The sequence below is a fragment of the Mustela erminea genome, chromosome X (assembly GCF_009829155.1).
Source record: "Mustela erminea isolate mMusErm1 chromosome X, mMusErm1.Pri, whole genome shotgun sequence".
In the NCBI taxonomy this organism is placed as follows: Eukaryota; Metazoa; Chordata; class Mammalia; order Carnivora; family Mustelidae; genus Mustela; species Mustela erminea.
The window spans coordinates 21,953,855-21,970,830 of NC_045635.1; positions in this window are offsets into that span (position 1 = coordinate 21,953,855).

The following is a 16,976-nucleotide window of genomic DNA, read 5'->3' on the forward strand; positions in this document are numbered from 1 at the left end:
AAAAAAAAAAAAAGACTTTTTCCCATGGCTAATTGTAAGTTGTACTGAATGAAGGAATAACCATGCAGTTAAACACCCTGTCTTTTTTTTTCTATTAATTCTTTCATTAACATAAAGGTGCACCCAAAGACCACCAGACCTCTAGAGAAATCCTGGATCATGAAAAAAAAGATGAAGAAATGTATATTAACATATATTAGATGAATATATAGATGGATAAATAAATTCTGAAAAAGGGATAATATAAGACATAGGAGATATTTATTTTTAAAGAACTGTTAATTAGAGATCTAGTTTCTGGTCTGGCATATATGGAGCCTAGAAGTTGTCATGCCATCCTAAAAAGAAGGAAAAAGCTGAACAAATTAAAAAATTAACAGCTCTTCTTAGATCTGTCAGAGAAGTGATGCCACAGGGCCAAGAACTGCCCTCCATGTATGATCCACGAAAGAAACAATTAATAAGCTGGACTTCATTAAAATTAAAAACCTATTTTCTGCCAACAACATTCTCCAGAGAATAAGACAAGCCACACACCAGGGAAAAATATTTGCAAAATAGGACTGTTCTCTAAAATGTACAAAGAATTCTTAAACTCAATATTAATATAATAAGCATAAGAATGGGCAAAATATCTCACCACATATGGCAAATAAGCATATAAAAAGGTGCTCAGCATCCTGTTATTAGGAAATTACAAATTAAAACAATAATGAAATACCATTATAGGCCTGTTAAAAATGACAAAAAACAATCCCAAAATACTGATAGCACCAAGCGTTGGCAAGTAGGAGAAGCAACGGAAACTCTCATTCATTGCTGGTAGGAATGCAAAATGGTACAGCCACTTCAGAAAACAGTTTGGCAATTTCTTACAAAACAAAACCCATTTTTTTAAAATTTTTCTTTTTTATTTAAATTTTACATAGTTAACATACAGTGCAATATTGGTTTCTCGAGTAGAATTCAGTGATTCATCAGTTGCACACAACAGCCAGTACTCATCACAGCAAGTGTCTTCTTTAATACACATAACCCATCTTAACTCATTTTCCACACGCCTCCCTCCAGTTTGTTCTCTATCATGAAGAGTCTCTTGTGGTTTGTTTCCCTCTCTCCTTTTTTTCTTTTCCCCCTCCCATATGTTCATCTGTTTTCTTTCTTAAATTCCACATATGAGTGAGATCATATGATATTTGCCTTTCTCTGTCTGACTTATTTTGCTTAACATAATGCACTCTAGCTCAATGATTTCATTGCAAATGGCAAGATTTTATTCTTTTTGATAGCTGAGTAATATTCCATTGTGTATACACATCATATCTTCTTATCCATTCATCAGTTGATGGACATCTGGGCTCTCTCCATAGTTTGGCTATTGTTGATAATGCTGCTATAAACACTGGGGTGCATGTACCTCTTTGAATCTGTATTTTTGTATCCTTTGTATAAATACCTTGTTGTGCTTGGTCATAGAGTAGTTCTATTTTTAACTTCTTGAGGAACCTTTCCAGAGTGGCTGTACAAGTTTGCATTCCCACCAACAAAACTAAACACATTCTTTTTTAAAAAGTTTTATTTATTCATTTGTCAGAGAGAGAGCAAGAGAGCATGCATGTACAAGCAGTGGGAGGGGCAGGCAGAGGGAGAAGTAGGCTTCCTGCTGAGCAAGGAACCTGATGCTGGGCTCCATCCCAAGACCCGAGGATCATGACCTGGTCCAAAGGCAGAGGCTTAATGACTGAGCCACCCAGGCACCCCAGAAAACAATATTTTAGGAGATTTTTAACTTAATTATTATAACAAGTAATAATAAATTGCAGAGATGAAATATATATTGTCTTAAATAAAATTGAAATTAAATTAGGGACACCTGGCTGGCTCAGTTGGTGGAAGATGCAATTCCTGATCTTGTGGTTGTGAGTTCAAGGCCCACTCAGGACCAAGAGCTTACTTTAAAAAAAGGAAGAAGAAGAAGAAGAAGAAGAAGAAGAAGAAGAAGGAGGAGGAGGAGGAGGGGGAGGGGGAGGGGGAGGGGGAGGGGGAAGAAGAAATGAAATCAGAAATACATTTTGGGGAAAAATGAAAAAATAATTAAAATCTTCAAAATATTTCTAAAACTCATAGGTCAAAAATGTATTAAAACAAAGATAATATTTGTGCAGCTAGAGCTGAGAAATGATAGCCTCAAATACTTATACTAGGAAACTAGACAGGATGAAAATTAATGTACTTATCATCAAATTTAAGTAGTTATCAAGAAACAGTAAAAAAAACTAAGGGAAAAAAGACAAAGCTAATAAATGCTGAACAATGTTTAACGTTGTTTAAAAAGACAAACATTTGACACAATTCTGATGAGATTGAGCAAGGGAAAAATGCCAAAGACATAAACAATACTAAGTTTTACTTTAAAAAATTACCTTTAGGGATAAAACCAGAGAAGCTTTACAAACTAAGCAGATATTAAGTACAAATATGCAAAATATTATGACGATGTATCTTTGGACCTAGCTATCTGTAGAAAATCCACTTTCTTTCTGTTCTATGATACGTAGTGGTGTCTTCATCCTTAGCCCATGCACCTCATCTAACAGCTCATGACTTAGTTGTCAAGGCTTAATATCCTGCTATGCCTTAATATCCTGTCAATATTCATCCAAGATAGTAAATATTAGTTCTCTGCTATTGTATTTCATATGAAGATATAGATTACTATAAATGCTATAAACATCACCTCTTGTCTTAGCTACTAAATCTTGCTACTAAGTATTGACAACTGCCTAGAAACTAAATAAATGGAATTGTTCAGAAGTAATAAGAGGGAACGAAAGGACTTCATTTTGGAATGAGGACTAAGCTGTTTTCTTTTCTCTCTCCTCCTAAGAATATCTAGAAAATTCGAGAAAGTTATAAAACAGAAACATCTGTTATAACACCTTGTTGATCTCCAAAGAGAAAAACAAAACCTTATGGAGATAACCCCAGACTTTGAGTTGAATTTCCCACTGAGACATTTGCTAAGATTTAAAGACGGTGCTTAGTGTCTGAGAAACAGCAGTTTCAGATTCATAGGGGTTGGTAAACAGTGATGGAATTTAGGTTCTGCCAAGAGGAGGAGCCCAAGAAAACATCCAGAGAGGCTACAAACTAGAGACAAAACCCTGCTGCAAAATGAAGCCAAAAAATAAAAATCTTCAGGGGAAGACCTCATCATCTAGATCCTCAAATTATTTCTACCTTATTTCACATGCAATATGAAGTGCTAAATGAAATATAAAGAGGCATAAAAACAACAACAACAACATTACACTCAACAAGAGAGAAAGAATGAATGAACAGAAAGACATCAAAAGAAAACATACAGAAGGTGACTAAAGGAGCAAATGGAAATGAATATATGAGACCTGTACATAATGTACAACATGTATAAAATCCAGATTGGTAAATTCTGAAACCTATGCTAGTAAAAAAGTCCAACTTAAAAGATAAAGAACTCCTCTGGACCTCCAGCTGAAAACAATGAACTCACGAAGGGAAAACGATCAGGTTTAAATCTGATTTCTTGATGCAATACCCAAAGCAAAGCAACAGAGAAGCAACATTTTCAAAAAATACAAGAAAATAAAGTGAGAATCAAGAACTTTATATGTTGCCAGTGTGTCCATCAGGTACAAAGTTAAAACAAAACATTGTCATACATGCTAGACCTCCGAAAATATTGTTTTCATAAACCCTTACAAACCTACTACACTCCTGTAACTAGAAGATAAGCTTCCTACAACCCACTGATAATATGAGAAAGTTCAAAAAGATGACTGGTAGTGAGCACCAGATGGATTTAACGGTTTAGGTCAAGAACACAGGTAGAGGTAAGAACTGAAGACTGAAACATAAATGTTTTTGGTTTCATCAAATAAATAGAATAGAATTTTTTCTATGGAGAACTGAAGTTTAGAATAAGCACATTGTTTACCTCATAGATAATATGCAGGTGGCAAGGGCTAATATTTAAATCTCACAAACCAAACACAGCTACATAAGGGAAAAAAAGGATAATAACATATTAGAGTATTAGTTTAAAGATAATCACTCAGAAAAAAAATCTAAATAAACCTTCCCAAGTACAAACAAGCAAATAACTAACCCGTTAGATAAGGAGACCAAACAGCAAAATACCACATACAAAATATAGTGTATTTAAACATAATATAAAATATTTTAAAAGCACAGAATCTAATTTTGTCAGTCACGTCAATCATCCTGATAAAAACAAACATGCTAGACTCACCTATTAAGTGGAAATTATTTTCAGAGTGACCTGTAAGGCAAAATCCATGTCTGTGCTGAAATCAAGAGACATAAGTGGGGTGCTTGGGTAGCTCAGTCACTTAAGCTTCCAATTCTGGTTTGGGCTCTGGTCATGATCTCAGGGTAGTCAGATCGAGCCACACATCGGGCTCTGCACTGACTGTGGAGCTTGCTTGAGATTCTCTCTCTCCCTCTGCCTCCTTCCCCTGCTCTCACTCTCTCTCTCCCAAAAAAAAAAAAAAAAAAAAAAAAAAGGCATGATTTGTAAAAGGTGATTCAGAAAAACTAAATATAAAGGGATAAGAGAAAACATATCAGGAGACTGGAAAAAAAAGAGTGGATGCAATCTTGATATTTGGCAAAGCAGAATTAAGGCTAAAATAAGGTGGAAAGAGAAAAGAAAAGAAAAGAAAAGAAAAGAAAGGGGGAGGGAGAGAGAGGAAGGAGGGAAGGGGAGAGAGAGAAAGAAAGAAAGGAAAGGAGGGAGGGAGGAAGGAAGGAAGGAACGAGGGAAAGTCACATTATAATTCTGAAGTCAAATTTGCAATGTAGACATAACAGCTATGAATGAATACATCTATGCCTTATATAATATATAGCAGAAATTACATGAGACGCTAAGAGTAATAGAAACACATTAATAAACACAAGTGCTTAACACACTACTCTCAAATCAAGTCACGTGAAGTGAACTGAATCAGTAGAGATATAGAAGACCTAAGAGCACTTATTAATGAAGTCCATCTAGTGGAGAATATATCAAATTTTGAACTCCAGTAATTGAAGATGCACATTTTTTTCAAGTACACTTGGAACACTTATGAAATTAATTGGGTCACAAAGAGAAGCTTAATGAGTAGAAATAATACAAACTATGGACTTAGTTCACAATTCAATATGTTAGAAATCAATATCTTTTTTTTCAAAAGACCATTCTATCTAGAAATTTAAAAGCTCAATAGTGCATTTTAGATTCTATGGAATATAATTAAAGGAGTGATAGTCACATCCTTAAATATTCATATCAACACCAATGAAAAAGAAGAAAATTTATGAACTAAATACCCCACTCAAAAATCTAAAAAACAACAAAATAGAATGAAAGAAGAACAAAGGAAATAATAGGGATTACAACAGAAATGAATTTATAGAGGATGCCTGGGTGGCTCAGTCAGTTGAGAGTCCAATTCTTGATTTCAGCTCAGGTCATGATCTCAGAGTCATGGGATCGAGCCCTGTAACAGGCTTTATGCTCAGTGCAGAGTCTGCTTGAGATTCTCTCTCTCCCTGTCCCTCTGCCTCTTCCTGCCCTGTGCACTCTCTCACTATCTCTCTCAAACAAATAAATAATTTATTTTGAGAAAAAAAAACACAAAGAAATTAATGTATTTGAAACAGAAAGGTACTACAACTGCATGTACATGAAAGCCTTATTTCTGTGAAAAATTAATGAAATAGATAACCTCCTAAAAATTAACCAAGAAAACAAGTACAATTGGTCTGAAATAACCATTGACACAGAGGAAGTCATTTGCAAAACTCTTTCCAAATACACTTGAAAACCTTTGTGAAATGGATGATTTATTTAAAAGTATAATTTGCCATAACGTATCCCTGTAGAAAAACGTATTACCAAATCAATTTCCATGGAAGAAATAAAGGATGTTACCAAAGAACTGACCTCTTTAAAAACAAAACAAAAAAAAGAGCAGGTTCAAATTGTTTAATTGGAAATTCTACTATACTCTCAAAGAACAGATGCTGCTAACTTTACCTACACTTTTGTAAAGCATAGGAAAAGAAGGAAAACTTCTAAGTTATTTATTTATTTATTGTTTTATTGCTTTATATGTCATTTTATTGCATTAAGAACACAACATGGGATCCACCCTTAAACAACTTTTATGTGCACAATATTAACTATAGTCATTGTGTTGTATAGCAGATATTTGGAACTTAATCAACTTGCATAATTGACTCTTCATACCCATTAAATAGCAACTCTCCATTTACCCCTCCCTGGAGACCCTGGCAACCACTATTTACTCTATGCTTCTATGTATTTGACTACCTCAGATAACTCTCATAAATGGAATCATGTAGTATTTGTTCTCTGTGACTGGTTTATTTCACTAAGCATAATGTCCTCAAGGTTCAAACATGTTGCATATGGCAGGATTTCCTTCCTTTTAAAAGCTGAGTAATAAGAAGATGTGGTATATATACACAATGGAATACTATGCAGCCATCCAAAGAAATGAAATCTTGCCATTTGCGATGACGTGGATGGAACTAGAGGGTATCATGCTTAGTGAAATAAGTCAATCAGAGAAAGACAACTATCATATGATCTCCCTGATATGAGGAAGTGGAGATGCAACATGGGGGGTAAGGGGGGTAGGAGAAGAATAAATGAAACAAGATGGGATTGGGAGGGAGACAAACCATAAGTGACTCTTAATCTCACAAAACAAACTGAGGATTGCTGGGGGGAGGGGGGTTGGGAGAAGGGGAGTGGGGTTATGGACATTGGGGAGGGTATGTGCTATGGTGAGTGCTGTGAAGTGTGTAAACCTGGTGATTCACAGACCTGTACCCCTGGGGATAAAAATATATTATATGTTTATTAAAAAATTTAAAAAATTATAATAAAAAAAGCTGAGTAATAATTAATTATATGTATATATTTTCTTTATCCATTCATTCATCTATTGATATTTAGTTTGTTTCCAGATCTTGGCTATTGTGAATAATGCTGCAATAAACACGGGTGCACAAATAATCTCTTTGAGATTCTGATTTTAATTCTTTTGGATAAATACCTAGAAGTAGGATTGGTGGATTATATGGATTTCTACCTTAAAAATTTAGATTTCTTTAGATTTTTAAATTATGTAACTAGTTCACATATTAAAATATAGAAGTAAATAGGGGTGCCTGACTGGCTCAGTCAATAGAGCATGTGACTATTGATCTCGGTTGTAAGTTGAAGCCCCACGTTGAATGTAGAGATTACTTAAAAATAAAGTCTTTTTTAAAAAAGGACATAAAAAGTTAAATAGAAAAGAAACAAATAAAACTGAGTGTATTTCAAATTGACAACATAATCACACAGAGAAAATAATTATTCCTATAATTTTTAGCATAGTAGTCTAACTGCAAAGAATATTTGTTAGTAGTAATATCTCAATTTTGAAAAAAAATTATAAACATTACAATATAAAACAAGAAAATGAGTATATTAGAAACCGGCACTTTACATTTGGGAAAAAGAGATACAAATATAAAATATACTATTTTTATAAAAACCCTGCAATAATAAATTTGAAAGGGAAATAAACACATGAACACATAATTTTGGAACAAACATAATTTCTAGTTTCTCCCCTGAAAGGACCTGTAGGAAATGACACTGCAGTGATAGAGGCTTATAGTGGACTCTTGGGAAAAATATTCATTTTAGGTTTGCAAAAAGAAAAGTACAAGGTGAGCCAGGTCATATTGTGCCAGTATACAAGGAAGCACTAAAAACTAATGGAATCATGTCAATAAGACATAGGGACCAGTTTGAAGCATTCAGAAAGGTCAAGCTGGGAACAATCTCATCATCTATAAAATGACTTAAGGGCACTTGGATGGCTCAGTGGGTTAAGACTCTGCTTTAGGCTCAGGTCATGATCTCAGGGTCCTGGGATCAAGGCCTACATTGGGCTCTCTGCTCAGCAGGGAGCCTGCTTCCCACTCCCCACTCCCTGCCTCTCTGCCTACTTGTTACCTCTCTCACTCTGTCAAATAAATACATAAAATATTTTTTTAAAAATGACTTTAATTTATTGTAATTAAATAAATTACAAAACAAATTATAAAATTTATTTATTATAAAATAAATCAGAATCATTAATACAATGTGCACATCATTAATGAATGTGAAACTATACAAAAAAGTGAGCAGGGGGGAGCTGAAAAATCTTCTTTATATACAAGGAATGGTAGAAATGGGGGGAAAAAATCGTGATTTTCTAACTCCCATGGCAAAGATCACCAAAGAATGTTAAAAGCACTGGGTTAAAAGTTCTTGAATTAGACAAAGTATTAATATGGTTACATACCCATATACAAATATAAAAGATTTCATATTAAAAGTATATTTTAGGGGTATGTGGGTGGCTCAGTCAGTTAAGCATCCAACTTCAGATTTTGTTTCAGGTCATAATCTCAGGGTTGTGAGATAAAGCCCCAGGCTGGGTTTTGTGCTGGGCATGGAGCCTGCTTAAAATTCTCTGTTTCCCTCTCCCTCTTCTCCTCTCCTGCCTCAAAACAAACAAACAAACAAACAAACAAACAAAAAACCCCACAAAACAACAACAAAAACCAAAAAAGTGTATTTTATATCCCCTCTCCCTCAGTCTCTAGAGAAAATATGAACACTTTTTGAATTTACATGGATGATATAGAGTTGTTACATTCATCTTAAATTTTCAGTTTGAAACTTTTAAATACAATAAATTGGAGGGAAATATATTATTTATAACAACAATGACATATATAGATAACATAGATATCATTATATGATAACATTTTTAAAAGGAAAGACATTGACGAAGACCTAAATAAATATTGACATATTACATTCATGGTTAGGAAGACCCACTACTGGAAAGATGTCACTTATTCACTGATTATTCTACTGAGTCAATATAATTTCAACATGAATTCCCAAAGGATTTTTCATTCAAATCAAAGAGTTGTTTCTAAAATTTATATAGAACTAAAAGGTCTAAGAATGGCCAAGATATTCCCTAAAAGAACAAACATGAGAATATATCCTATCATAAACCAAAACTATTTATAGAGCTATACAGAGATTATATGGATTTGGCACCACAAAAGCAAATAAACAGCCCATAAAGAGACACATGCTTATGTGGAAAGTGGATTTATGCTACAGTTGCCATTGAATATCTTCAAGAAAATGTGCGTGGTGGAATAATTGGTGACCCATGCAAAAGAATGCAATCTGATCCCCCCCCCCGCCAATAATTTTAAAAGTCAATTCCATCATTATTCAAGACTTAATTTTGACAAGCAAAACTATGAAACTTTTTTCAAATCAATGTAAGAAAATATATTTAATATATCAGATTAGAGGAAAATGTTTTAAGCTATTAAACAGCATTAACTCTAAAGAAAAAGATTGGTAAATGTAACTAAATGAAATTAAGACATTTTGTTAAGTGAAAGACTACCACAAACCAGAAGGAAACCTTTGCAATGTGTATGACTGACAGAAAATCACTGTAAGAATCAGTAAGTACCCAAAAGATGAAAAATATCAAAAGATGGGATGCCTAGGTGGCTCAGTTGGTTGAGCACCTGCCTTCAGCACAGGTCATCATCCCAGAGTCCCAGGATAGAGCTTGGGTCAGACTTCCTGCTTAGCGGGAATCCTACTTCTCCCTCTCCCTCTGCCTGCCACTCCCCCTACTTGTGCTTTCTCTCTCTCCCTCTCAAATAAACAAATAAATAAATAAAATCTTTAGTTAAAAAAAAAAAATCTAAAAAACCCCACAAAAAAACAAAAAATATCAACAGAACCTTCATAGGAGATATATGTTCCTCACAAACATGAAAAATATATAATTCCAACCTCATTAAGTAATCTGCATAACAAAAATTTAAATTGCAAGAAATGCAACATTATACCCATTAAAATTCAGTTAATTTGTTGGCTAATATGAAGAGCAATATGTAGTTTTACCCAACTGCTGCTGAAAGTCTATAGTGGTACAACTCCCTGCCACTTCCAAAACATTTTGGCATCGCATAAGAAAGTTGAACACGTGCAGTTTTAGTATATGCTCTAAGGTTTGCTCTATATGCTCTAAGGGTTCACTTTTTTTTTTTTAATCAATGGCTAGATAGTAAGTATTTAAGTTTGGTGGACCATGGAGTCTCTATCACAACTATTCAACTCTCTTTCATTGGAACATGAAAGCAGCCATAGAGAATACATGAACAATTGAGGATAGCAATATTCCAAAAGAACTTTATTTATGGACACTAAAATGTGACTTTCATATAATTTCCATGTATCACAAAAATGTCATTCTTCCTTTTTTTAATTAAAAAGTATAAAAATAATTCTTAGCTCATGGATAGTACTTAAACAAGCAGCAGGCTGGATTTAGCTCATGAACCATAGTTTGCCAATCTTACTACTCCCTATTTAGAGTAGTCCAAAAACCAGCAGCAGTGGAATCACCTGGAAGTTGACAGAAATAATACTGCTCTAGGTAAAATCTTGCACAACTGAACTAGAAAATATGAACAAATTGTTCATAGCAGTATCTGTTACAACTGAAAACTGATTAACAATAACCTCATATGAAAAAATAAAATAAACTTGTGTTTATGACTATTAATAAAAGAACCCACAGATCAGCTGTGCATATTCATAAAATGGAATATTATATAATAATACATGCATTAATAGATGAATATCAAATACCCAGTATTGCAGAAGAAAAGCAAATCAAAGAATAACATCTGGGGGCACCTGGGTGGCTCAGTGGGTTAAGCCTCTGCCTTCGGCTCAGGACATAATCTCAGGGTCCTGGGATTGAGCCCCACATGGCGCTCTCTGCTCAGCAGGGAGTCTGCTTCCCCCCTCTCTCGCCTGCCTCTCTGTCTACTTGTGATCTCTATCTGTCAAATAAATAAATAAAAATAAAAAGAATAACATCTGATATGACTTGATTTATATAAAGTTCACAAGACAATACATTGTTTTAAAGATGGGAGAAAAAATTAAAAAAAAAAAAAATAGACCCACAGAGAGAAGCCTGGGTGGCACAGTCAGATAAGCAACCATCTCTTGGTTTCAGCTCAGGAAATGATCTCAGGGACGTGAGAACCCCTATCTTGGCTCCCCACTGAGCTCAGAGTCTACTTAAGAATTCTCTTTACCTCTCCCTCTGCTCGTCCCCCCTGCTCTCTCTCTCTCTCTCAAATAAATAAAATAAATCTTAAAAACAAAACAGACTCGGGGCGCCTGGGTGGCTCAGTGGGTTAAGCCACTGCCTTCGGCTCAGGTCATGATCTCAGGGTCCTGGGATCGAGTCCCGCATTGGGCTCTCTGCTCAGCAGGGAGCCTGCTTCCCTCTCTCTCTCTCTCTCTCTGCCTGCCTCTCTGTCTACTTGTGATTTCTCTCTGTCAATAAATAAATAAATAAAATCTTTAAAAAAAAAAAAACAGACTCATAGAGTCAGAGAATGAAATGTTGGTTGCCATGGGGTGGAAGTGAGGGAGAAATGGGGAGATATCAGTCAAAGGGCACAAAGTTTCAGTTATACAAGATGAATAAGTTCTGGGAATCTAAGTACAGTAGGGTGCCTATAGTTAACAGTAAATAATACTGCACCATATACTTGAAATTTGCTAAGAAAGTAAATCACAAGTGTTCTCAACATACACACAAAAAAAGAAAATGGTAACTATGTGAGGTGATGAATATGTTGATCAGCTTTATTGTGGTGATATTTCACAATGCATACACACATGAAAACATCAAGTTGCATACCTTAAATACATACAATTTTCATTTGCCAGTTATACCTCAATAAAGCTGAGAAAAATAATATCTAGACACATGGGGAAACTAAAGGAAAATTATAATGCAAAATTAGATCAAAATTCTGCTTCTAGCTATGATTAAATAATAGGTACCAAAGTAATAATCCCACTTCAAACAGTTAAAAAATGACAAAATATATGAAACATAAGTTTTCAGAAACTGGACAACTCCCAGCACGGGACAGCAATCCCTAAGAGATAGAAAACAAATTAGAGGAACCCTGAGATTGCCCCAGTTTGCTCTCCCTGTGAGTATTCAACCATGCTGCACTTTAGAGAGTTACAAACAATGTTGAGTCAGGCAAGGACCAGAGCTTGAGAAGAAATATCTAAGAACCAGAGAAGTTAGGAAGGCTAGCATTCGCAAGTCAGCGTACCAAAGAAGAGAGAGCTGCACAGAACAAAGAGAACTCAACAGAGAAAGAGCTCAAGACAACTGCAGACGTTTCCATTGGAGTCCTCAGTTGTGGACAGATCAGTGCACGAATGGAAAGAAGCTCCTCAAGGCTGAGGAAAGAACTACTGGAAAAAAGCAGACAGAATCATCACCAGAGATTACAGATGGCCGGGAAGAGTCTGCATTCCTCAATAATAGAGAGAAAAAAAAAATCTTGAATGCTAGAAGTCTAGAATACTAATAAGGATATGTTCTCAGTGGTATTTTAAGTCAGATGGTTGATTTTATACACACACACACAGAGATTATATATATATATAATATATATACATTGATTTTATATATATATGTATACACACATATATGACATGCACACGTCTTATTTCATATGTTATAATCTTTATCCTTTTAAAATTAAATCAATTCATTTTTAGTTTATTATTTTTATTAATGGAGATTTTTGTTAACTGAATTTGACAATTAGGATATATGAATGTCATCTCATTAATCTAATGCCAAAGAAATAAGAAAGTCTGTAACTTTTTCTTACAGCCCTGTAATTCTTGGTGAATCAGTAGAGAAAGAGGAGAATCTCAAGCAAAAACAGCTGAAGCTGTAATTGTCTCAAATTATTAACTTTTTAGACTCTACCTCATTAATTTTGCAGGAAAACATTCTATATTGGAAAAAAATTTCCTTTTATCTGTCCCTGCATCACCTGTCTCTAATGTCTCCTTTATGTTCTGGCAAGGAAAAAAGGTCAGCAGTAAAAACAACGGATGGGAGGACCCATTTCCTTAGTAATGATGCCTCCTTAACTCTGTGGATTTGATTGAGTCTATCAGTCAACAGCTTCTGGATAACTTTGGACTAAGAATTTTAAATGTCTGGTTTATTCAGTGTCAATTTTCTGTTTTTAATTTATAACTATGGAGGGATACTACTAGCATCTTTTGTCTTTTTTAAAATAAAAGCTAAATTTCATCCAGGTAGAATTTCACACACAACACTGCCATCATTCCAATAATGGTGTGTCACTCTAACCTTTGGAGTTTGAGAGGGCAAAAACAATTTCTATTATATTCCTTTTCTTAGCCACACTTTTTTATCCTTCACATTTGAATTGCTTGAGAAAGAGAATAGTATTTCTTAGATTTTTCACTTGAAAAAACAAGGACTACAATAACCAGGTATTGAAAGAAACATCTGTAACAATTCAAATTTATAATTGCACCACAGAGTCTGGTCATACCCATTTTTTAGAAATCCACAAGGGGATTCTTTTTTCCTAAAGGAAAAAAATCCATTATTTCCTTAAAATGTTTGAAAAATTATGTTAAAATAAAACACAATCAGAATAAAAAGTTTATTGCTTCTGTACTCCAAGATACTTCTCAACATTTACTGTAATTTTTGTCACAACCGAATTGTAATTAATTTGAGGAAGTACACTAGTTTGGAAAATCTGATTTAAAAAACATGCTAAAGAATGAGCAAATGAATATCAATATCTGAAAGAAAGAAATGTATTTTTGATTATGGCCTTAAAAGAAGCACATAAACACAGTCAAATCCGGTTACAAAAATACCTATTAATAAAAAAGACCAATTAGAAAAAGAAATGTATTTAATTTTAAAGGGACAAAAGATAAAATTATTTTATAATACTGAAGTGGCATAGTTAACATAACCTATTCTTAGTTATGCAGAATAAGATGTTGAAAAAATCCCACTGGTACCAATAAATTTGGGATAGACTTTTCATGAAGTGTGTACAGATTTGTTTTCATAGCATCCAGTTAAAGTGATGGCAAGGTATTTCAATTGATTTAAGGATAATGTTTTAACTTTTCTCAGTGAGTTATTTGAAAAACTAAGGCATTGCAAAATCACGTAACTTTGTATATTGACATCTGAAATTTTTAAAAAGATTTTATTTATTCATTTGGGGAGGGGCATAGGGAGAGGGAGAAGCAGGTTCCCTGCTAAGCAGGGAGTCGGATGTTGGAGCTCGATCCCAGGACCCCAGGATCATGACCTGAGCTGAAGGCAGATGCTTAGCTGACTGAATCACCCAGGTGGCCCCATCTGAAATCTTTTATAGTCGCTTTGGTTACAGAGGTACCCAAGTATTACTTCTCAGTGATCCATGATTTTATATAGTCAAGTGTTCATACCTTGTGACATTTTGCATTCCAGAAAAAAAATCCTAAATGATATTTTCTTTCTTTCTTTTTTTTTTTTTTTTAAGATTTTATTCATTTATCTGACACGAAGAGAGGTCACAAGCAGGCAGAGAGGCAAGCAGAGAGAGAGGGGGAAGCAGGCCCCCCGCCGAGCAGAGAGCCCACGCGGGACTTGATCCTAGGACCCTGTGACCTGACCCCAGCCAAAGGCAGAGCCCCAACCCACTGAGCCACCGAGGCGCCCTGATATTTTCTTGATTTCAATCTGTTTTTGAGATTTCCCAGAGGATCCTGAGAAAGGACCTTTCACTTTGTGAAGAAAGGAACTAGAAATAATTAGATTTATTTCATATGTTTTCAGTTGTGTGGGAAGCGTTAACAAAGCAGAAGAGTTACTTAACCTTTCCTAGCTAAAGTTTGTACAGGGAAAATGTTATAAATATTTCAGAAATTGCAGGAAGTTTTTAGAGATCTGCCAATGGCCTTGCTGCCCAAGATATTTTGGTGCTGTTTCGCCTGATAAGATACAACAGTGTAGTGTCGTGAGTCATAACTTGAGTTATTTTTAAAAAAAATGTTGTATGGCACAGAAACAACCAAACTTCCTTGTCAATTGTATTTATTTTCATAATTAAGTCTCATAAGATATTTAAGTGCAGCTACTTTAAGTCTTTTGTCACCCACACACAATTTTCTGTGTTAATCTGAGGCTTCCCTGAAAGTGCTTGAAAGTCAGAATTCTTGTTTTTCTGTGAGACCCATGGAAAGGACTGTGCCAAGTACTCTGGAGAGTTTTGATAGCCTCACTTCAGTAACTGTTGAACTGAGTCAGGATTTACGGAAGTCTAGCCGAGAAGCTGATAAGTTCATGAGACTCCTAATTCAAGACCAAACTGAATGAGAATTAATTGCATAGGACTGAATGAACTTCTGAAGAATGTTTATGGGTTTCGTTTAAAATATTCAGGTTTTAACATTTTCTGAATGCAATGAATCCATTTTTCTTTTTTCTTGAACTAGTTATAATTTATAGCAATTGAATAGGTTCTAATTTTTAAAAAGATGAAAAATTTATTTTTTTTCCTCGCCTGATCCCCCCAGAATTCAGAAACACCTATTCAATACTGTTGTTTTCAAGGCAAAGTAATTGTTTACATGGGTTTGGTAAAAAACAGTTCTTCTTCTTGCAAAACCAGCAACGTTGGTTATATAACTAAAGTTTTGCCTGGAATGCCATATTTGAGAATGATGCTCATAGAACCAGATATGACCAGACCCTTTGAAAGAACTAAGCTTGACCTTTTTGAAGCCGCTGCTTACAAAGCCCTCTTGGAAGAGCCAGCCTGACACCTGGTTAGGACCCCAGCATTTCAGGTTAGTAAGGAAGGTCACTTCTTGGCAGTCCCACGGAGTTTGAGATACTTGGTGGACTTTGAGAAAAGAGGAATTTATCCACATTTAATAGATACTACAGGTGAGGGCGCCTGGGTGGCTCAGTGGGTTAAGCCGCTGCCTTTGGCTCAGGTCATGATCTCAGGGTCCTGGGATCGAGTCCCGCATCGGGTTCTCTGCTCCGCGGGGAGCCTGCTTCCTCCTCTCTCTCTCTCTCTGCCTGCCTCTCTGCCTACTTGTGATCTCTCTGTGTCAAATGAATAAATAAAATCTTTAAAAAAAATAGATACTACAGGTGAAATCTACTGGTGAGGGCTTGGATTTGCATACTAGCCTTAAGAGGTTTTTAAAAGCTCAGTTTGAAATTCCTTATAAAAACTTCCACCAAAACATAATTTAAAAGGCCTATGTGGTAAATTATCATTCTTGCTGCACCCATGTAAATTATCTGGCCAAATCTAATGAAAAATGTATTTTGTGGCCAAGAATAATCTTTCCTTGAAATTGTCTTTGATAAAAAGGAGCATGACTTTAAGACAGAAAGTTTATGTTTCAATTGTAAACTACAGCATAGTATTGTACTGTATAATCCCCACTACTGGGGATTATAATATTCTGGTCCTGTTCATTGTCTGTGAGTTATTTTGTACCTCCTTGTAAACTGCATGGTCTTATTATCTACATGGAAATTGGACTGAATCCTGTCATCTTTTCTTTTTAAATGAACATAAAACGTACTGTTTGTTTCAGGGGTACAGGTCTGTGATTCATAAATCTTACACAATTTACAGCACTCACCATACGTCCATCACCCAGCCACCCCATCCCTCTCACGTCCTTCCCCTCCAGAAACCCTCAGTTTGTTTCCTGAGATTAAGAGTCTCTTACAGTTCGTCTCCCTCTCTGGTTTCATCTTGTTCCATTTCCCCCTCCCTTCACCTATGATCCTCTGTCTTGTTTCTCAAACTCCTCATATCAGTGAAATCATATTATAGCTGTCTTTCTGTGAATGACTTATTTCACTTAGCATAATATTCACTAGTTCCATCCATGTTGC